At 51.7% G+C, this 23,445-nt stretch overlaps 2 long non-coding RNA genes across 2 annotated transcripts; one reads left to right on the forward strand and one right to left on the reverse strand.

Annotated features, from left to right (window-relative positions):
• Window positions 1–5,247: 5,247 nt before the first annotated feature.
• On the reverse strand, window positions 5,248–6,430 carry LOC129147984 (uncharacterized). Its single transcript, XR_008555196.1, has 3 exons — window positions 6,342–6,430; window positions 5,512–5,653; window positions 5,248–5,374 (listed from the first exon to the last, which is right to left on the reverse strand). It is a non-coding gene; the product is annotated as an uncharacterized LOC129147984 (long non-coding RNA).
• On the forward strand, window positions 6,138–14,050 carry LOC114233084 (uncharacterized). The gene is made up of 3 exons (XR_003619223.2): window positions 6,138–6,225; window positions 11,686–11,800; window positions 13,611–14,050. It is a non-coding gene; the product is annotated as an uncharacterized LOC114233084 (long non-coding RNA).
• Window positions 14,051–23,445: the final 9,395 nt, after the last annotated feature.

Consider the following 23,445-nt stretch of genomic DNA (forward strand, 5'->3'; position numbering starts at 1 on the left):
GGGGGTTTAAATCCCAGTGACGGAGGCAGTAAAGGCCTAGTTCCCTGAACTGCTACCCTGCGCTGCTGCTGCTAAGAGGGAGGCCCCTTCACCCGCCTCCTGCCTCCTCCCTGCAATGCCCTGCTCAGGCCCAACCCCAGGCACAGGAAGGAAGTGCTTTGGGCAGAGGGGAGAGGAGGCAAGAGGAAGATCATTAAGCAAAATAAATATAGATAGATAGATAGATAGATAGATAGCAAATGAAGAGGCACAAATTATGAGAAGGCTCCCTTCAGCTCACCTACCTCTCCCTCACCCCCACTTTCCCTAGATCAAATTACGACTTGAAATCACTGGATACATATTTTATTATGCGGATAATTTAAAGGATTAGAGTGAGACAAAGGATTCATAAGCTAAAGTCACATTACAAGACAAATTGTTTCCATTAATCGCGGAGGAAGGGAGGGAAGGAGAGAATGGGAAAATGTATGAGAGCAGAAGAGGGGTCCTGGGGGGTTGGAGACAAGATACTCCTTCCCTCCCCGGCTCTGGAAGCGCCCCCACCCCCAAACCAGCTGGGGCTCAGCTCCAAATCAGGCTGATTTGCATTGCAGATCTATCGCAGCTGCTTTTTGCTTCTAGTTGCCAACCAGAGATGGTTTAAATAACAAGTATTGTTCTGCGTGATTCCGTATGCAAATGTTTCTGGCTTGTTTGTTATTCCTGAATAATTTCCAGCGCCTGCTGTCTGGGCAGAAAAAGCAGCTCGCTCTGCCAGCTGTGCCAGCAGTCACCTGCTGGAGACAGGGGCACGGGACAAGGGACAGGGTTTTAGTGGCCTTTTTGGGTGTCCCAGGCAGCTGGGGAGGGGGGGCAAATCCCACCCTGGCTGCACCCTCGGCTCCAGGATGTCATCCCTGGAAGGCCTTCAGAGAATTGAGTCTAACAGCGGAATTTTACGTGAGTGAAGTCCCCTCAGAGCCAGGACCCACCTTGTTTCTCTGTGAGGAGGAGAAGGAGGAGGAGGAGGAGGAGGAGGAGGAGGAGGAGGAGGAGGAGGAGGAGGAGGGAGAGGAGGAAGAGGAGGAGGAGGAGGAAGGCAGTGGGTAGGAGGGGAGGGGCAGGGCGTGCTGGCAGCTAGAGCCTCCCCAAAGGCAGACTGTGAAACCAAGGACTGGCCTCCCATGAACAATGAACAAACTCAGATTTCATGAGTGAATTGCGTGGGCATCCACTTAATACCCACTTTTTCCCAGGAATCGGGTGAGAAAGTGAGACTACAACACAGGCCCTGCTCTCAGAAAGTTCACACACCAGAACCCAGGATGGAACAGGTGCCTGAAGCAACGCCACCTTCAAGGTCTACCTCCCTCGCACAAATTCTGGGCCTTTTCTTAGTATGCTCAAGCCAGAGCAGGCCACTCTCCATTCCTAACTCGACCCTGCAATCACCTCCCACCCATGTGACCGCCCTTCAGTGAGACAGCAGCCCTAGAGGATGGCTTCTGTGCCTGCCGCTCACTCACTCATTGGTTCATTCGTGTGTCCCATTATTCCTTCACCAAACACGTGTTGCCATGGATTATAACTGCTGAATAGGGCTGTGTTTGGGTCCCTGGGCCCTGAAATCTGACAGGCTGGGATTGGAATTCTGACCCTGTACTTTCTGTCTGATGCTAGGCAACTAGAGACTCTATTCCTCGGTGTCCTCATTAGTAAAATGGGAATAAAGTTGTTGCAAGGGTTAAGGGGGTAGTCTATTTAAAGCTAGAGGTGGGCAGGGGGTGACATCTGAGGACAGAAATGACAACAGAAACCCCACATGCAGGACCATGGAGCTGCCAGTTTAATCTGCGCAGCGGGTCGCAACTCCAGGTCACCCCAGCTACTCTCCTGCACAATCGGACTCAAGTGAACAAGCCAAGCACACAGGCAGGCACAGGGGTAGCCAGGCCCAGGTCAGAGCAAGGCTGAGAGACTCTGCTGAGTGACAGTGGGGCCCCAGTAAAATCTGCTGCTAAAATTATCATGACTTTTTTTTTTTTTTTTTCCCAGAGAGGAAGCTAGAGGGAGAGATAGAAACATCAATGATGAATCCAACTGTGACCTCCTGGTTCATGGGTGGATGCTCAACCACTGAGCCATGCCAGTCAGGCTATCATGACTCTTAATAAGAGGAAAGATGCCACTACGCCCAGTACCTTTCTTTAAAGAGCCTCCCTGACCAGTAGGTGGGGGCCGTCGTCACCCTTTCCTTGCTAGATTGAAAGGACACCTTGATCACCAGTCCGGGCAGGGTGAAGGGACAGGGGACATGTTCTCCCAGCTCCAGAGGCACCAGGCGCCGGAGCTGCTGGGAGAGGGGGCGGGTCTCTGTAGCCTCAGAGCAGCAGGTGAGTGAGGCGCTGAATCCTTGCTCCTCCCTCTGCATCCCAAGGAGGTCACAGGGCCTGGGAACCAGGATGGCTCAGCTCAGCACCCTTGCCTAGGACCTCTAATTCTCCAGCCTGGCCCTGGGTGGGGTGAAGGTGGGAGGGTCAAGAGGCGTAGTCTGGGCCTCGGGACCACCCAGTGACCTGGGGACCTGAGATTTCCACACATGGAATAAAACTGGAATGAGCTAGCAAGGGCCACAGTGGAAGGAGTGTGGTTTGGACCTGCTATATCCTGTGCCTTAATCTTGCTGAGCCTCCGTCCCCCGTTCATTACACAGGATGGTAACTCCTCTGCCTGTGGCTGAGGGTTCACTGTGGGCTCTGCCCACTCCCACTCCCTCCTGTCCAGTTTCTCTTACACCAGCATCTCCCTGGAAAGCCAAGATGCATGTCTCATACCAGTCCTGACATGCATCAGTCCTGCCTGACCTGCACAGGGTCTTTGTTTAGACGGCAGCCTGAGTGGGAGGGAGAGGTGGATGGCATGCCCATCCTCTAACACCACGCTTCCAGCCCTGCACATGTAATGTTAGCAAGAAAAGGGTTTTAAAATCTACAGTTGGATAATTTATATATTCCTAAGGTTGATTTTGTTTTTAATGAGACTTGGTCATCGTTTTCAATGCTAATGGAGATGATCTGAATATTCTATGAGTTGCTGCTAAAATGATGCCATTTAAACCTCAAACTGATATGCTCCAATGCAACTGCAAATAGCCTTCTGAAGGCACAGCCTCTAGGAAACACATTTCTTGGGTTTTGCTGAGGGTCCCCTGGTTTTGTTGGGGCCCTGAGAGGTCTCTTCAAAGATCTGGAGGTTGCCATGGGCCAAGTCCAGAGGGTGGTTCTTGGGACAGGCAGTTACCAGAGGCACCACAGTTCTGGTCAGAGAGAGGAGGAATGTTTGAATGCCTAGTGCTGACTCATCGAGGAACAGGCCTGAGAGGTAAGCAGCTAAGCAGAAGACGACACTGTAGGGGTGACCGGAAGGATTGCCTCAGTAGGCCAGGAGTTGGACTGTGTTCTCTGAAGCTCATCGAATGGAGTTTCAGAGTGTGTAGAGCATACAACACATGCTCTGGAAGGGAGAGGAAAAGAGAAATGAGGAGTTTCCCAGAAGGAGGGGCGTCAGACAGGCCCTTAAGGATAAGAGGAGTTTAAGTTGTCAGAGAGGAGAGTGGAACCTTCTCAGACAACACTGTTCCCCTTCTCATGGCTGGTTCTGCCACCCTGGCCTCCTGTTCTGGCTTCCTAAGAGAAGGGCCAAGTAGGTGGTCCTAGCCTCCAGAGGCCAGAGGGGGGCAGGCCACCCACCCAGCACCCTGGCTACCCAGCTCCATGTTCAAACACTAGGCTGGGACCTAGCCAGTTTGGCTCAGCGGTAAGTGTCAGCCTGCGGACTAAAGGGTACCGGGTTCAATTCCAGTCAAGGGCACATGCTGGGTTGCAGGCTCTATTCCCAGTGGGGGGTGTGCAGGAGGCTGCCAATTAATGATTCTCTCTCATCATTGATGTTTCTACCTCTCTCTCTCTTCCTCTCTGAAATCAATAAAAATATATTAAAACAAAACACTAGGCCGGAAGGAGGCTTCGTGTGCTAAGGGGGGGCCAAATGGGCTGGGGCCAACCCAGGGTCACCTTACTCTTCAAATCTTATTACCACTGCACCGGCCAGGCCGTCAGATGTGGAGCAGTCGATTGAGAAGCGGGTGAAATCACACCAGACAGAGCACGCAGCGCTAATGTCACCACCACGCCCACAGGCTGCCAGGGCAGGAAGTCAATAGCATTGAACAGGGGCAGACACTCCAGAGGTGGGGGTCTCAGCCGGGACTCTCACTATCTGTGGGACACTGAGCGAGTCACTCAGCCTCAACAAGCCTCAACGTCCTCATCTCACACAGGAGAGAACACATATCACAGGGCTGAAGGAGCAATGTGTCTTCTCATGAGGCAGAGAGGGTGTCTGGCACACAGCAGGCGCTCAGCACACACCACCGTTCCTTTACGGCCTCATTTGGTCCAGGGTGATGGACAGGCAGTGGGTGAGGCATTTCCTAACTACCTGCAAGGAGTCCCACACTTGGGATAAGAGGAAGCTCTGTCACCCCCTAGAAGCTGTGCGCACAAATTGTTCTCATTTCAGGGCCACAGATGGGAGAAAGGAGCCGTCACCAAGCACAGCCTTAAAGCCCACTAGCTTTGTGGGGTAATAAGTTAACTGCACGTCTGAAATCTGGAGACAAGGACCACCGCCCTCCCCCTTCCTAGCATCTTAACTCCATCACTTAGGAGTAATTTTAGGCAAGTTCCTGAACCTTTAGTTTATTCACCTGTAAAATGGGCGCTCTGACCCCTACTTCGTGGAGATGGTGCAAGGAAGGGTGAGACGCCACAGTACAGACATCACCTAGACGTCACCGTGCTCATGAATGACAAGTTCGAGCCACCTTCCCCTTTCCTTCCCCGCTGCTGATTCTAGCCCTTGATTGGCTCAGTCACAGAGATGCTGTGTCACCTGCAAGCGGCTCGCCTGCCTGCTCCCCCGTTTCCCTGCCGGTGGTCTACTACCCACCACTAAGGGAGACCAGCGGCAGGACCGAGTGGGTGGTGAGAGGAAGAAGTAGGGCTGAGACTGGTCGGCATTTATTAGAAAATTCTCAGTGGATTTAAAGGGAATTAGCGTACCTTGTCTCAGACCAGATGCCACACGGCTCTATGTTTAGAAACTTCGCACCGAGGGAAGGTTCCAGGGCTCTGAGCGTGCTGCTCTCTGGGCCTGGCTCTATAAATACGTCCCCGCGGCCTCAGCAGCTCTCCTCCATCCAAACATCCCTCCTCTCGGCATGGAAGCACATGGGCTCGGAGCCCCGGGCAGCGCTGGACAACGCAGGGCCAGTCTGTCCACTTCCGCTGTGTCCCCAAAGGCCCGGCGCCCGCTGCACCTCACCCGTTTCCTGTGAGCAGGGAGGAGGGGCATAAAGCAAAGACAGAAAATAAAAGCATTGTCCTGAGCAGGTGGAGGGAAGAGGGGACACGGGGCAGGGAGGGCAGAGGGCACAGCCTTCGTGGGAGGTCTGGTGGGCATCCCTACCTTGACTGTTTTCTGAGCGACGAGTGACAGCTGAGCAGGAGCGGAGTCCGCTCAGCTGATGGAGACGAGGGCAATGCAAGGGTCTTCTCTCCTCACTGAGGAACCGAATCCTGAACTCCTTCATGGTTTGGGGACATGGAGCCTGAGGAAGAGCGCAGGGAAATCCCAGGCAAAGCAAAGAGGCCGATGCAGTCCCTCAGTCCCTGTCCCCAGAGCCTGTCCCTTCCACAGCCTCTCTGAGCGTCGGCGTCTCTGTGCGTGGGCGTCTCTGAGCGTCGGCGTGTCTGTGAGTCGGCGTGTCTGAGCGTCGGCGTGTCTGTGCGTCGGCGTCTCTGAGCGTCGGCGTGTCTGAGCGTCGGCGTCTCTGAGCGTCGGCGTCTCTGAGCGTCGGCGTCTCTGAGCGTCGGCGTGTCTGTGCGTCGGCGTGTCTGAGCGTCGGCGTCTCTGTGCGTGGGCGTCTCTGAGCGTCGGCGTCTCTGAGCGTCGGCGTCTCTGAGCGTCGGCGTGTCTGTGCGTCGGCGTGTCTGAGCGTCGGCGTCTCTGTGCGTGGGCGTCTCTGAGCGTCGGCGTCTCTGAGCGTCGGCGTCTCTGAGCGTCGGCGTCTCTGTGCGTCGGCGTGTCTGAGCGTCGGCGTCTCTGAGCGTCGGCGTCGGCGTCGAGTGGTTGTCTATCATTTGAACACTTTGAAGGCACCAGGGGAGCCTCGGGTTTAAGGTAACCTAAGTGAGGTGACTGTGATGAAGCTACTTGTGTCCCCTACACACACACACACACACACACTCTCTCTCTCTCTCTCTCTCTCTCTCTCTCACATACACTCGCACACTCACTTTAACGGCTTTAGCAACCTAAAAGGTTCTCTGGAAGCTTCTGGAAGCTGCTTGCCCGGGGCGGGGCCTCTGAAGAAGGGAGCCCTTGTTCCTGCACATTTGGAGTGTTTCCTTCCCCTGTGAGCAGGCGAAGGAGGGTGTCTTCCTGCCCTTCCAGCGGCGGCCAGCCGTCAGGCAGCGCCCGGGTGACCCTTCTCCCACCTGCTTCTCCCGTCAGGCAGCACCCGGGTGACCCTTCTCCCACCTCCTTCTCTCACCCTGGAGTTGGCCCAAGGCTGGGGCAGCAGCTGAGGGATGGCGAGCAGGTGAGGGGGGCGGGGGGGCAGGCAGGAGGGAGAGGGAGGTTTGAGACAAGGAAAGGAAAGCTGGGATTCGTGAGACGAGAAGAGGGAGGTAGTGACCCTCACTTCTTTTCCTCTCCGGCCCCTCTCCTCCGTCCCCTCTCCTCTCTCTCTGCTCCTCAGCAGAGCCCGACCTCTGCTGCTCACCCCCCCCCCCCCCCCCCCCCCGCCCTCCATCCCCACCACCTGGAATCCCATCTCCGCGCCACAGACTAAGAACCAGCACGTGGGCGGACTCCGGGGCCTTGCTCTCCAGGGCTAACTCCTAGGACTCCTGTAGCCCTCGGCCTCCCTAGGCCTCGGTGTGCATGGTACTGGGGCTCATGAGGCCAGCCCACAGCTGTGACATCCCAGGGAAGATGTTTCTGAAATGGCAGTGACGGTTCCACAAGGGCGATGAGCAGGTGCACAGAGCTACCTTGAAGACATCGTGGGTCCCACATGTGTCTGGGAACCGGCCGGGGACCAGCTCCGTCACTAACGTGGTTTCCCTGGGAAAGGCTTTCCAGGTGCCCAGCTCCCGGCCGACTGGAGAGTTATGAGGGCGATTCATTAACATGGAAGGGGCGCTGCACACGCCCACAGCCATGGGACCCTCCCTCGAGACCTATCCTCCCTCCCTCCGGTAACTTTGGGGTTCACTTAGTGACGTGGCACCTCTCACCTGAGCCACTATTTGGAGAGTTGGATGGTTTGCATTAAAACCCCCGTGTCACGTTGAAGAAATTACAGGCTGGTTCCTGAGAGACTGCGAGTAGAATTAAATAGTCAGCAAGACTGCAGGGTTAAAAGTCAAGAAAGCAATTTTTTTTATAAAACCGACCTCATCTCATTCTGTAGTGTTTCCTATTTACATTGAAGAAATGTCAATTCTTGACTTTAGGCCTCACAAGAGACAAGGACTTAAAGGCACTTATGAGACAGATATAAATCATTGATAAGACAATAACTGCAGAGAGAGAGACATGCCTGGCAGTGTTAAGTGGGTTAGGTCTGGCACAGCTCTTCCGTTTTCCGACCTGACCGCTCACTCGTGTCCCTGTATCTAGCGCAGTGTGTGGCTGTGTGTGTGGCGGGCACTTCGTGGCTGCGCCTGTGGTTCACGGCAGGAAAGAGCAATGAGAACCATGCAAACTACGGTGACGGGTGGAGAGGCAACTTTGCTGGTGAGCACACAGATAGCAAATTACAACGTTGTACACCTGAGACTTACATAATGTTACTAACTGATGTCACCTCAATTTAAAATTGTTTTAAAGAAGAAGATCTAACAATAAAAAAGAAATGTGCTACCTCTTCTTTGATTTGTACTTTGGGCCCCAAAACTGAAATACCCGCATGTATCTTGGAGCCCTCCCTGTGTAGCCGTGGCTCTTCCCGGAGGCGCCAGCCTGTCTACCGCTCTTGGGCCAGGAGGGCCAGGTGCACATCAGATCAAGTCACATGGCAGGTGGAGGATCCAGGTGCAGAGTCTGGGGCAGGAACTGACATCGGGAAGGATTATAAAGCCTTGACGGGGCTCCATCAGTTTCTGGGACCATATGCCAGATCTCGGTTTGGGTAAGAGGTGGGTCTAGCCGGAACCCACTCTGCAGTAGAGCACACTCCTTGTGCAGTCTGGACAAGACAAGGAGATGAGGCCAGGATTCCAGTGGTGACAGGTCAGGGCCAAGAATGACATGGAAGGGCAGTGGGTGGAGGCAGGAGGACCTGTGGGTCCAAGTCCCAATTGTTGTCTGTGGCTGGCTTCCGGGTACTGACTGCCAGAATTGTGCAGTTCAGCCCCCTCACAGCTCATTAATGACCACTTACGGCTGGGACTGAGGCACAGTCTGAAGGGAGCAAGTGACCAGGCAATGGATTTGTCGGGTGAGAGACCAGAAAGCACTTCATTCGTGTTCTTGCCTGGAAGAGTGATAGGCCTCCTTTGGTTGTCAGGTGTGAAACAGAGAGGAGCCTGCTGTGGCAAGCTCCCTCACAGCCCAGTGGCGCCACATTCTGGGTGGGGCTGGCTGCGGTTCCATGAGATCTCCAGGGCCTTCCTCTCTGTAAATCTTGGACCGCTAAGAGTCCTCCGGAGCCTGTGCTCCCGAGAGCTGCCACCGCCCATGGCGCTGCTGAGGGACACGACCTTTGCCCTCCCCACAGAGGACTTTGGGGTACAGCTGCTTCTGCTTCACCTGCAGACTCCTTTCCATCTTCCATCGCCTTCAGTGTGGGGCTGAGCCAAGATGTCTTCAGCCTTCTCCTCCTCTCAGGTGACTCGAAAGCCCCTCGATCCTTTGCCAGCTTCGCCCTCACTGCAGACCAACTCCTGAGGGTCTTTAGGTGGGCTCAGAGACTCAGAAAGGGGCTAGAGCCCCAAGAAAGACAGCCATGTATCACTCACTCCAGTCATCCGAGACACTCGACGTGCCCTCAGATGACCATCCCTAGGAGAACCTCAATGCAAATCCAGCTCCCCTCCCTCCCCTGCCCCCGCCCCTGCACACAGAGTGGGCCATGCAGAAGGCTGAGGTCAGGGCTGTGCCATGTGGGTGTTCTTGAAACAGGCACCAGGTGGGTGAGCTCCAGAGAGCCCACCACACGGCTTGGCCGAGGAGACCCGTGTTAGACTGTGGTGCTGTGGGTGCCAAAAACCAAGGACTAACAGTCTAGTTGGACGATCTGCACCTAATAAACTTTTCCATCATTGGGGGAAATGAAAACCCCAGCTTGAGCTCTGACTGGGGTCCTGACGCAACATCTCATTATTCCACCAACATCATGAGTCAACTCACCTTCCCCATCACCAATGAGTTAACGCTGGACCGACCACCTTCCCTCTCTTTCTGGGCCCCACTGCTCCTCTCTCTGTACCTGTGGCCCAGCCAAGCTGCTCAGCTCAGCCTCTGGGCCTTCCACATTCCTCAGGCTCGGACCCGCACAGTGGGACTAACTTCCTGCTACCTGCCTAGCTCGGCGCCTCTCCCTGACTCTTATCCCCCACCTGGAAGCACCTGGACTTGTCCTTCTGGCTGTCCTGGCTCCTGCAGCTGCCACTCACTAACCCACAGCCCAGCAGGAATGCTTAGGGTCCCAGGCTGACAGAAGCCTCAAGAGCTCATCCTGTCCGCACCCCAGCTCCTGCCTGGCCTGCACACACACCTTTCTGGTACAATGGTGCTCTCACCTGCTTAAGGTGACCCCCAAAAGGAGACTGCAGTTCACCTCATTGATCCCACCCAGAAGTGGATATCTCCCCAAGGAAGCTTTTACTTCCCAATTCACTGTCAAAACCAAGATTTTCCTGGCCCAAGGTAGCCATCCACACACTGGCAGCCCCTCACCCCATTTCCCCCGGGCCTCCCCCTCTCCAGGCTAATTCCAGCTCCTCCATCCCCCCGGATCATTTCCGGGCCCCCAAATCACCCTGTTTCCTCTGCAGACTCCAGAAGGCCGCCATTCATTCTGCTTAGGATCCCATCAATCTGTCTTGGGATCCCTTCAAGGAGGCGATTCCTCTTTAGCAACAGAGCCGCTGGCCATTTCCTCATCCAGAAGCACTGCCCATGGGTCACACAGGCCACCCGGCAGAGGCCCTGCCTGACTGGCGGGCGTGAGGCCTGTGCACACACAGTGGGGCCTGGGATGCTCAGTATGAGGGCTGCACGGGCACACAGGAATGGTGCTTGCAGGGCCAGTTGTCTCTTCGTGTGCCCTGAGGATTGGGAATGGGTGGGCAGGAGTGGGGAGGTGTGTTGTGGGGTGATGGGCCAGTGGGAGAGGCCCTGTGGGCTTTCTTGGCTGAGCACTGTGCCAGGGAAACAGAGCATGGAGCTGCTGCTCACTGGGCACTAGAGGCTGGGAGAGGGGGGCAGGCAAAATAGGGGCCCAGACCCTGGTACTCATTTTGCGTGGACCCCTTTGAAAAATCTCATAAATGCTATGGACCACACACACACAAGATCCCCCATAAATTTACGGTTGTGGCTGATATTCCAGGGCCCGATGGACCTAGGTCCATCCTGCTGTCTGGCCTCCCAGGTCCCTCTGCGCTGTCACTCCAGGCCCCAGCCATGCAGTGCAGCCTGAGTGGACAGTGGTCACCCTCTTCCTTCTGCTCCAAGGACCCTGGGCTCAGCCAGACAAGAGAGCTCTTTCAGACTGACTCTGGCTCTCAAGGGATGAGAACGGGTGGGGGCAGCACTCCTGCGGTGGTGGTTTTCCATCTGACGCAAAGTTTGCTGTTTTGCAAACACAAGAACTGTGACTTATATATCCAGGATTTGTGGCTAGTCTGTCACGTTTGATGTCTGTCATGTTCCTTACGGGTCCTTCCCCTTGGGGTTTGGGGCACAGGGCACAGCCCTCCTGCTCTCCAGCTGATCGCTTGGGGTGCTGTTAGAGCCCTGCCCAGGAGAGAAATAGAGCAGGGAGACCCTCTGGGAAGGCTGGAAGGGGCTCCAATAATCAATAGGACAGCCCTCACCCATCGGGGATCCTATGGGTCTGTGGCCTATTAAGCTCTCCCTGTCTGTCGATAACCCACTATTACTGTTCTCTTGCTGGTGCTCAGAGGCCAGCTTCCATTTGCCTGGAGAAAAGTAATGATTGTTTATTAGTTGGAAGGAAATGTTCCACCAGAAACAAGCTTTTGGGTCAGAGTTAGGACCCATGCAGCCCTGCCCTGACCCAGTTCCTGCCTGCTTGGATGCCTGTGCTGGTGCCTGGAGGCCGGGGTCCAGCAGCAGCAGGTGACTCAGGGGCTACAGGGACCGCCACCCAGCCAGGTACACACTGGGCACCCTGACTTTTCCATAGCTGGTGCAAGTGGTGTGGGGGCACCCCAGCTGGTCACAACCTCTCAGCTCCTCAATTTCCTGTCAAAAGGACTGACCCAGGTCCAAGATGGTGAAGAAAAGGGTCCTCATGTCAAAGCCTTTCTCAGGGATCTGATACTCATCATTCACTTACCTCCATCATAGCCCTGAGATGTGATCACTATCATTCCCATTACACAGACAAGAAGACTGAGGCCTGAAGTGCTCAGGGATGAGCTCACCAGCCCTGTAGGAAGCGGACTCCCGATTGTGGCTCTTCGGCTCTACACTTCTGTGTTCTCCTACGACACCCGAGGTCAGGCCTGTCCCCACAATCATCTTCCCTCCCTATACTCCTGACCCCATGTAATGAGAATGCCCTCCAAGCTTCCAGAAGAGCCATGGTATCTCGGGGGAGTGAGAGAAATGCAGCTGGTGTGGGTGGACATAAGGAAGAGAAAATAGGGAAGGGCCTTCAAAAACAATTGTCACCAGTCCTGTTTGGCTTTGTCTTATAAAAATTCTCTTTTCAACATTCATGGGATGAAGGTCTACACAAGTCTGTTCAGGCAGAGCCACTTCCTGAGAGACCTGACAGCTAACATTTCAGGGATGTACATGCACATTTCAAACATCCCTCCCAAGGGCAGCTCTGGAACCGTCTGGAATATGTTTTCATGATTAGATGAGGTGTGCGTGTGCATGCAGGTAGCTGGCTGCTGTGTTTGTTTTTCCTCTCTCTCTCTCTCTCTCTCTCTCTCTCTCTCTCTCTCCTCCCTTTGAAGGGTTGTTTTAATTGTGCTGGGAATCTGGCTCTACTTAGAATGTCTTACAACAGCACAGATGGTCCCAATCTACTGCCATCTTACCTGTCTAGGGGATACGTCTCCATGTGCTCCTGTCCCATCTCCCCACACCTGTCTCCCTGGGCCATCCTGGGAGGCCCCATCTGCAGCTGGTTCAGCCTCCCTCCCGTCACCCTGTCTGCCCTCCCATCAGACCTAGCAGCGCAGGTCGCCCCTGCCAGCGGGCAGACACCCTTGCTCCCTTGCTCTGACTGAGACAGGAAAATCTCCATGGTCCCTTAAGTCTCCAGCCTCAACCAAGGGTGTAGACCCTCCCAACCTCGAGGGAGAGCTGGCCTGGCAGCATTCGCTCAAAGTCATGGCTCTCAGAGAGCAAGAGAGATGCCCTGTTTCACTGATTTTTGAACTGAAAGTGCTGGGAGGAGAGAGATGTGTCTTTACGATACAGGATGAGAGCGAAAGGCCTCGGGGTTTCAGCAGCAGCAAGCTCAGTTCTTATGGTAGCCGACCACACTCCCTCCCCAGGACTGCCATGCCTTCACTCACCCGAGCAGGTCTGAGTGCTATGGGGGCCTCAGGCACTCACTCCCATTCATTCATTCATTCATTCATCAAGCCAGACATGGTTCTAAAAATCGGGGATATGGCAGGGATGGGGGAGAACATGTAGAAGGGAGAATAAATAAGTTACAGAATAAATGAAAAGTATTAAGTGTACTGAAAAAAAAACCAAAAGCAATATAACAAGAAAAGGAGTCCTGGGGTGGGGGATGATGGAGAAAGTTTAAACATCATGTGAAGAAGGTGAGGTTCCACCTTCAAACCGTGCAGGTACCAGGGGGCAGAGCAATGCACAGAAAGTGAGTTGCTTGCACTATGCCTGCGGCTGAGCTGGGCAGTGCAAACAATAGGAGGTGAGGCTGGAGAGGTGACGAGACCACACCCTGAAGGTTTATGGGCCCCTGTAACTGCCGGCTGTTCTGAGTGCAAAGGGGCCGCTGGATTGTTCAAGAAGGTTCCAGATCTGATGTGTGTTTGAAATATACATGTGCTGGAAGTAGTATTAATGCCAGGAGGCTATGCCAGAAACCTGGGGGAGAGCAGATGGCAGGGGGACCTTGAATGTATTTTGAAGGTAGGAGCCAGTAGGGTTAGCTGGTGGCTCAGATACAGGGGTGCAAAAAAAAAAAAAAAAAGAGTTGATGATACGTCTTTGGATGTGGCCTTAGCAACTGGAAGGTAAAGCCGGTCTGCAGGGGAAATGATGTACCCAGGCTTACAGCTGAAACCAAGACTCCAGTCCGGACTCTCTAATTTCAGAGTTGGCCACATCATGCTAAGAAGACTCAGTGGAAACAGAATGAAAGGCCTCTGCCCACAGGAAATGCAGTGCAGTCCAGGGGACTGTACAAACGCATGGAAAATTCCTGAGGCTGTTTGTATCCAGAGCTGCTTCATTACCCGAGAATCAGAAGGAAAGGATGTCGAGGAGCGTCACAGGCTGTCTAACTCTCCAAGGAACTGTTGTCAGCAGGGTTCCTAACTAGGCTCCCACCACCTCTGCAGTGAGGACCCCTGCTAACCCCCATCCCCTCCCCCACCCCCGTGGGGGCCTCATACTTATCCCCCTGGTGTGATTGACTGCCAGGAAATGAACAAAAAAACCAACCCATCCAGATCAGCAAGGCAGCATCTGTTGCTCCTGGGAAGTTAAACAATTGCACTTCGAAATAACAGCTCGACACGGAACAGAAGAGATGTCATGAGGCAGGGTATGATTAATTGCCAAATGAATTATTGAAGCTATAATTGCTGAGGAGTTCAGAGGAGCGCGTGATTGCCATGGTGGGTATGGTCAGGAGAAGCCGGGGAGGAGAGTGGCGTGGGCACAGCCTGGGCGAAGGGTATTCCTGGAGAAGGTACAGAGGTGGGATGGTTTGACTCTGGTCCCAGGAGCTCACAGGAGCTGAACTGCAGATGGACCTGCCCACCATGGGCACCTCCCTCTGATGACCCCATTCTCACCTTGGCCTTCTACCTGCTCTCTGTAAGGTCTGAGTTCTCGTCCTCACCCTTCTGGCGCAGTGACCTCCTGTGTCTGTGCCTCAATTGCTCAATCTGCAAGAGTGGGCTGAGAAGAAATGTCTTTCACCTGTAAGAGAGAGAAAGCACGTCTCTAAGCCTGGAGTGGAGAAGTATGAAATCATCAAGGTTTGCTGCAACTAATTTTTATAAGGGCAAATACACAGGGAGCCAGATCAGACTCCTAGAATGTTGGCAGGGCATAAGTCTAGGCTTAGAAGTTTTATTGACCTGAGATTCAATCCCTGCTCTGTCTTATAATGGCTGTGTGATCTTGGGTAACTTGCTGAACCTCTCTGAGCCTCACTTTTCCCATTTGTAATGTGGAGCTGCTCCAAGTGGCAGGGAAGCAGCATGGTGAGGGCACAGGCGCTGGAGGATAAAGCAAGAAAGTGAACATAAGGGGCTGGTGCAGCCCAACACGACCAGCTAATGGAGAGGAGCAGTGGCTGCCTGGGCGCCCGCAGCGTGCTGGCAGAAGCCGGGAATTGGAACCCAGGCTGCAGGATGCCAAGCTGTGTGCTCATTATAATGATAATTAGAAAGACTATGTAGAGATGTAAAAAAAAAATGGTGCTTTATGAAAATGGCAGAATATAAAGCACTGGTTGCAACTGAATAAAAATGTAAGGATAATTAAAACAAAAAGAGCCAAAGCCATTGTGGAGTTAGGCTCATGTGAGAGTGAGGCTAGGACTACTCTGCACGTCCTTTTGTTTTATGGGCTTTTCCACCGCAGCAGCCTCCCCGAGGGCAGTGTCTGCACAGGGAGAGGGAAGCATCTCTGCCTCTTCTCCCAACCAGACCCGTTGGGGGGAAAGGCTCAGGTTTGGCTGTCAACCTGTAAACAGGCACCTGTGGCAGTTCTCTCTGGGAGTCTTCTGCGGGAGGAGGTTGCGGGCGCTGGCCCTCAGGTGAAGGGTTGGCAGGGGAGGCGGTGCTGGGGAAGGCGATGCAGCCTGGCCCTGGACAGGGAACGTGGGTCAGAAATGGCAGTGGGAGGCCAACCTTTGGCTCCGTGTAAGAAGGAACTTTTGAGCATTCAGAACATCCGACCGCACACGGCTGTGAAGCAAGGAGCTCCCTGTCGCAGAAAGTGTTCACACTAAGGATGGACGAGCTATGGGCAGGGGGCTGAGACAGGGAGGAAGCCTGAACTGGTAGGAGATGGGCCTGGATCAGTGGCTCCCAGACCTACCTACCCCTCATCAGAATCCTTGGGGGTGCTTTCCAAAATACAGGTTCCTGGAGTTCTGCCCAGGCCCACTGAACCAGAACCTTCAGCATTTGTACCAGACTCCATGTGTTTTGATAAGCTCCTCAGGATGCTGAGGTGGCACACAGGCTGGCCCGGGGCACACAGGCTGGCATTGCCCCCCGTGGCCTTGGAGACACTACTCAGAGCCCTGCTGGGGGCGCAGCTCTGGCACCGGGCACATACTTGTGCCTGCACATAAGCAGCTGTTCCCTCTCCCAACCCGGGGGAGCTGACGGTGACAGGGCTAAGTCCAGTTCAACTCTCCTCCAGCCTCGCCTTGGGAGGGCAGGAACTCTCCTCCTGGCACCTGCCCGAGCCAGCTCAGGCCGAGCAAAGTGGAGTCAAAACAATGAGTGTCCATAAGGAAGGTGTGCTGCACGGGAGTTTGCATTTCAGCTGACAAACCAAGTATCACATTTCTTTTTCTTTAAATTGACTCAAATTCAAGTTCAAGGCTCCTTTAATTATCTGAAATTACAATTTAAATGCATGTCCAATTCCCGGCTTCTGCCAGCACGCTGCTGGCTTGAATAAATTTACCCTTAGTCACTCTACAAGCCTCGTCTCTCACCCAGGATCTTACACAAACTGAGGCTTCAAAGCAAACCTTCTGGTGGTTCCTGAGTTCAACAGTCCGGCCCTCAGCTTTCTCGTGGAAAAGCAGAAGTAGCCCCTCTGAGGACACAGTGAGGTAATTCCTATAAGGTGGGTGGAACAGTGACAGGCATGGAGCACTCAATAAGCAATGGTGTTGTTGTTGACCTGTCTATACTATTTACTACTGAGACACCACGGTCCCTCCAGGCTCACATCACTCTTAGCTACCAGGAAACTTCAGGAAGAAGCCAGAAAGCTCCTCTGATCTGCTGCTTTTTTCCCAATTTGCTTTCACCAAATAGTTCCCAGCTCCTTACTCTGGCCCAGTCCATTCTAGGGGAAGCCCTCTCTCTCCCTTCCCTCGGTCCCAATGGCACACGCTTGTCATGTGTTTAGTCTTGCACCAGGGCATGCAGAATTGCTTTGAGGCGGCCAGGCGAAATGGAAGATGGGAAAAATATAGGGAGAATAAACGTCTACTTCAGTGAGTGTAACTGGGACTCACATCTAGGAACCAGGAGCCTCCAACACTCCCACCTAACTACATCCCCACACAGCCGGCCAACATGATGGCTGCTGGTGGCTTAGTGTCTGTGGACAGGCCACTCTACTTTGAAAAAGGCTCCAGGGACAGAAGGCTCGGAGGACTGGTTCTCTGGTGGTAAAGTCTGCAGACCTCCAGGGAAACATGAGCTAGAAATGTTGAGGATGAAGCCTTCTATGGCTCTCAAATCACATCCTACAAACCACAGGCCCACCATAACCTCATTTAGTCATTCAGCCAGCCAGCCTGTGAGTCAACACAGTCTCCCCTGCAGGCCTGCTCTGTGTCGGGTGATGCTGGGTGCTGGAGAGACACAGGGAACAGTCCTGGCCAAGGCCCAAAGCCACAAGAGGCCAGACTTGGAGACTGGAGCTGGGCCATTAGGTTTTACATGCTGGCTCCTGCCTGTTCCTCCACCAGGGCCGAGCACAGGCTACCAGGTCTGATGGCAAGGCCCTGAGAAACCTGCAGTAGTGTGCAGCACACTTTTTAGTGTAAATATGTCCCAAATATTACATGGGACATATTATACTGAAACATCAGTTGCCCTTTATCTGAAATTAAAATTTAAATGCATGTCCTGTATTTTCATTTGCTACATCTGGCACCCTTACCCCCAAGCGACACCCATCCCTAATCCATGGCCCCTAGGAAGCCACCAACTGGCATTTTCCACATCCTATAGAAGGGTTTGTACATGTACAGAGCTGGGTGCCGTACAGAGAGGATAACAAAGGCCTCAGATCACAGAGATAGTAAAAGCTTGGTGCCTACCAGGTCTTTATAGGCCAGGCCCTGTCCTAAGTGCTGACCTGTATTACGTTAATTCATTTAATACTCATTAATTCATTTAATGCTCACCCCGTAAGGTACATGCTATTCCTACCCCTCTCTATAAGTGATGGGCCTGAGGCACAGAGAATTGAGACCACACAGCTAAGAAGGACAAAGCTAAGCAGATCTGGGACATGAAAGCAACTCCCCAGCCTGTGACATGGACTTCGTTTTTTATAAAAACGGGCCCCGGACCTGTACTGAGAAGAAGGTGGCACCGTGCACTTGTTGGTGCTGGAACTGCCAGATGGTGGTGCAACCAGGCCATTCTCCCTCTCCAGTGTCACATATAACTGTTGAATTGTATATTTATTCATACAAACACAGATGCATTTACATTCCAAGTACTGGCAGAGCATTAACCAGCTGCCGGCGCTGTCTGTCCCAGGGACTGTTTGGTGCACTGCCACCAGCAGGCAGCCTCACACAGGCGAGGGGTTGTCACTCCTGGAACAAGTCAAGCTCACACACTGGGATTCCTCCTCCACACTCCCAGGCTCAGGTACTATCCGCACCGTTTCCGACACTTACACATTATATTTATAACGTGTCTACAGCTTGTCTCTTGCAATAGAAGGCAAGCCCCCATAGCAGACAGCGTGCCTTCCATTACTTCACTTAAATGTTTCTGAATGCTTACTATGGGTCAGGAACAGAGCTAGGGGCTAAGATTAAGTATCCCTAGAGAGGTACTGACAAGCCCGAGGTGGCAGAGCCGGGTGGCAGAGACAAAGAAAGAAACCAGTTTCATACACTAGGATGTGTCCTAAGAGGAGTGCTGGGTGCAGAGGGAGGCAGTGGGGCCAGGCAGGAAGAGCTTTGCAGAAGCTGCGAGCGTGCAAGGGACCTGCGGGATGCAGTCATGCTGTCCTCTGCTGCCCTCCGCCAGGCTTGCTTCCCAGCAAGGGAGGGAAAGGGGAGAAGGGAGGAAGCAGAAACACAGGGTGGGCAACATTTTCAAGACGAGGAAGGGAAACAGAACAGAGGCTACCATGGGGTGATTTGGTTTTTGCTGCTGCTTGTCTGGGTGAGGAGCATTAGAGGATAATTAAGTACAGAGGGGAAAGGATCCTATACAGAGGTAGAGGTTGACGGTGCAGGAGGGAGGAGGGAGAGTGGTCAGTACTACAGAGCCCAGTCCCTGAGCAGTGGAGAGTGGGCCCTGTCTAGGTGAGGGATGAGGAGAGGACATGCCACCCTCCCTAGGCTTAGGGAGTCTCAGTTCCATCTTCTTTGTGCTGGAAGCAACAGTCCCCCAGTGGGTGATGATGGGGTAGGCAGGGGTGGGTGGTGACTCAGACAAATGCTTGAGGACAGAAGTGAGGGTTTCAATAGCCACTGTGTGGACAGGAGAAAACTGAACAGGTTCATGTTCCTTGTATCCAGTCCAGAACATGACCTGGGGTTGGTGCTCAAAATGTTTGATGAACTTGACTGAACTGACTCCATGCCCCCACCCACAGCTTACTATGGTCTCCAAGACTCCAGACCTGAGCCCCCCTTATCTGTAGCACTTTCCTGTTCCCTAGGCTCCACCCATCTGTTGGAGATGAGGGTGGGATTAAATGGGTGGTGCTTAGGAAGTGCTGGGATGACAAGCAGAGGGAAGCTCCGATGAGAGGGCAGGGGAGCAGCCTGTATCCTCCTAAGAGAATCCAGAGTGGGTGGGCCAGGCCCTCCCCGGCTTGACTTCTCTGCTCCTGACTCAGAAGACACTGATGGCTGTCTAAGGCAGTGGGCATGCATTCCCAGATGGAATGTCCTAGTGACGGCTGTAAACTTACTGCTCCCTGACACCTGGGAGATGCAGACTCAGGCAGACCTAACTGACAACTAGTCATCTGAACCAGGAGGGCTTTGTGTTTTTTGCTTTTAGATGCTCTTCCTTTGTTTCAAAGTCCTAAGACAGGCCCACCCCTGGGAGATAGTAGGCAAATGCTGGGGGCCCCTTTCCCTTTAATCTAGGGGTGGAGTGGAGGGAGGAGGGCAGAGATAGGGTAGAAGGAAGTGTGTGGGCCCAGGGCAGATTGGAGTTGGAATGCCCCCTCTGCCACTTTACAGGAAGGAGGGAAGGAAAATAAAACCAATCCCTGTGGAGGGCGGCTGGCCAGTGATCACCCCTGTCACCCATCTCTATCCTCAACCTCACCTCCAGCCACAGGTGATTCAACTGGGGCTGGAGCCCGGGTCCCCGAACCACAGTGTGATTGGTGGCCCTAACATTGACAGAGAGGTTAGTTTTTAACCAGTCAGTTGGACTATCCCTCTTCAAACTTGAACTCAGAAGTCCCCCCTCAGATAGTAGGCAGGAGACAGAAGACACAGCGGGAAGGAGTCCATGGGAGAGTGGAACCAGGCTGGGTCCTAAACATGCTGAGCCTCCTCCCCTCTCTACAACCACTGGAATCCAGGGCCCGTGAACTGGATGGAGGCTGTGGGGAGAGAGAAGGCTGTGAGGCACCCTTCCAGCCTCCAACCAGGAACTGCCCTCTGGGGGTGAGACTGCTTCAAATCTCTGCTTCAGGAAGCGCTGAGGGCCAACGAGGGTCTCAGGGTGTGGAGGAAGGAGACCCTCCAGGGAGGCAGGCTTTCTTTTTGTTCCTGCTCTGCCAGTAAATAGCTGTTATCTGGGGGCCAATGCACATTAACCGGCCCAGTTTTCATCTGAAATCATCTTTGGCCTCCACTTGCGGCTCTATGGATGTGACTGCTCCCCTGATAATCAATCTTTTCTTTTACCTATAGTTACAATTCCTTCTCCCCTCTCTACACTTGTTGCCTGGGAGAGAAATAAAACTAAAAGGACTTCTGTAGAGATGATGCAGATTTTCAGCCTGTAGTTACCTCCTACTAAAAATCTCCAGGGAGAGAATGCACTGGGCATGTGGTAGGAAAAGACATTTCAGAAATTTCACTTTGTGCATTTCCCCAAGCCAGTTTTTCATGGCCATTGTGATGGTGGCTATTGGCAGGTCAGCTCATAGGCAGATGCCATGTTCAGAGAATATAAGCAGTAATACCATTTTATGGACCCAGTGAAACTTCCAGAATAGCTATTCTAACCTTTCAACTTTCCATCTTTGGTTGGTGCCAATTTTTATTTTATACTTCTTATTCATAATGAAGAGTGACTAAAATTTTGTTATGCATATGCTAATGTTGCCCTGTATTCATGGAGTGCTTTTTAATTTTCAAGAATGCTGAGGCCTTTCCAAAGATATATTACTAAAACTGTATTGCAAAGCTTTGCAATTCAACAGCACAGGAAGCCCACACCCCAAGGAGAAGACTCTCCTGGAACTGCTTAGTCTGGGAAGTGGGAGTACAAACATGGTCTTTAAACATGAAAAAAAATTGAAAAAATAATGGGCTAGCTTTTAACAGTGGTTAATTTGGGGGGGGAGGAAGTAATTTTGTTGCATCTTTCAAAATTTAACCCCTCCAAATGAGCCAGAGTTCAAACATTAGCCATAACATATGTATGCTTACCAGTAAGAGACTCAGTCATTCCAAGAAAACATCTTTGGTAAGTGCTGTGAGCTGAGAAGGTTCTTTTATGTTCAGAAAGGAAATTTTAATAGCTCAGGATGAAAGAACCAAAGGGGAGGTGGGGGGAGTCAACCTTGCAAAACACCCTCTGCTTTCCCAACTCAACAGGCTACCTTAAGCACAAACCTTCCAGAGTATCGTAGAGATATTTATATTCCACTCAATAAAATTTCCAAAGGGTCTCATTGTTTACTGAGCTTTAACAGAAAAGTGTCCCCTGGTTCTCCAAAAATGCACACACCAATATACATCAACTCTGCATGTGCGCACTCCTGTGGAAGTTGCTATGAATGCAACAAGAAAAGCTTTTAGTTATGTGGTGTGCCCTCCAAAATGGCCTTCCAGGTTCCTGTGCTAGACACACACCAGTATGGAAAGAGAACACCATTGCTGCAAAAATACTTGAGTTACCCAATGCAAGCTCCAGAGAGATGGGAGTTTTTTCATTGCTTTTCTTTTCCTCCTGCCACTGCCACATGGTGAGCACCTAGAACAGAGGTTGGCAAATCATGGCCTGCAAGCCCAATCCAACCGAACTTGTCTTATGGCTCATCACCAATGAAGGTTTTTTACATTTTAAAATGCTTGAACAATAATTTTAAAAAATATTGTGACATGACAATTAAAGGGGATTTCAGTGTCCATTCATAAAGTCTCATTGGAACCCAGCCACACTCATTTGTTTACATTTGGCTAGGGCAGTTTTCACACGGTATAGGCAGAATTAAGTAGTTGCGACAGAGACTGTATGGCCCACAAAGCCTAAGATATTTATTACAAGGCTCTTTACAAGTCACTTGACTCCTAGCCTAGACTAGACCACCTTGTAACAGGCACTCTAGTTTTGTTGCATGAATAGGTCTTGAATTCATTCCTTTAGAGAATAGCCCATATCCATTAGAGGCCACGAGCTGAGGATTCCAACCACGGGACTGAACCGAGTTATTACTAGGCTGCTACTCCACTGAAGCTCACTCACAAAAACATTTCTGAGAGAAGGCATTCTTTCAGGTGTGTAAAATTAAAGATGAATCTTTACATTTTGAGTTTAGAAGTATGTCATTTTTTTTCTCTGAAAAATCCTTAAAACTATTTTTTAATGTGGTTCTTCCAAAAGGCTCCTAAACCACCGATCACAGACTAGCACTAACAGTAGGGCAAACACAGGGCATATAGGAAAACCCATAAAATCATCCTCAGAGACACTGCAAATACTCTACACAGTAGTTGGTGAACCTAGGCTGTTATCATCTTTGGAAACGTCAACTTAGAATTCACTAGTCCTTACCCACTTCCAAGCCAAGTTCTCCTTCAGAACTTGGGCACTAGGGAGTTTGCTTCTGTAACTGATAAAGGGCAAATGATTCACAAAGAACAAATTAAAACGATATGCAAATGAACAGATTTCTTGATTCTCATATTGAGAAGCTATAATGACCTCAAATAAAAAGAAACAAATAATTGCAGGCACTCACATATCTGAGTGACTAACTCACAAGAATGACTAAGGACTCTGTATAACCTTATTTATTAAGATGAGAGTATCATTCTCAGTCAGTAGAACTTAGGGATAAATATAGAGTACAGGGTTTACTATCTTGCAAAATTATACAATTTGTTAGTGACAAAGTGGAGACTGTAAACCTCCCCTAAAATCTGCGTTTGCCTTTCTTTGTGATAGCTGAAACAGATCACTGATTTATTCCGTGTACTTCTCCAGCTTGAACTCGCACTACTGGCTTGCACTTTGTTTGGTATATGTTGAAGCTATCCTCAAACCTTTATTTTTGACAATTTTTTTTTTTTTTAGATTTATAGAAAAATTGCAAAGAAATCAAGAGTTCCATACATACTGCACCCCATTTCCCCTATTATTAACACCTGATATTAGTATGGTACATTTGTTACAATTAATGAATCAATACTAACACATTATATCAACTTGAGTCCAGTACTTTATTCAGATTCCCTTCGTTTTCATGCAACGTCCTTTTCTGTTTCAGGACCCATCCAGGACATCACATTACATTCAGTCATGTCACCTTAGGCTCCTCGTGGTTGTGATAGTTTCTCACTTTCCTTGTTTTGATGACCTTGACCGTGTTGAGGACTACCCGTCAGCTAGTTAGTAGGAAGCCTCTCAGTAGGGATTCATCTGAAATTTTTTTTCCCATTTAGATTGGGGTTACTAATTTTGCGAAGATCCCAAATTTGAAGTGCCATTTTCAGTACCTCATATTAAGAGTATATACTAGCATCAACATGACTTACAACTTTTCATGATGACCCCG

This window comes from Eptesicus fuscus, chromosome 22 (assembly GCF_027574615.1).
Source record: "Eptesicus fuscus isolate TK198812 chromosome 22, DD_ASM_mEF_20220401, whole genome shotgun sequence".
In the NCBI taxonomy this organism is placed as follows: domain Eukaryota; kingdom Metazoa; phylum Chordata; class Mammalia; order Chiroptera; family Vespertilionidae; genus Eptesicus; species Eptesicus fuscus.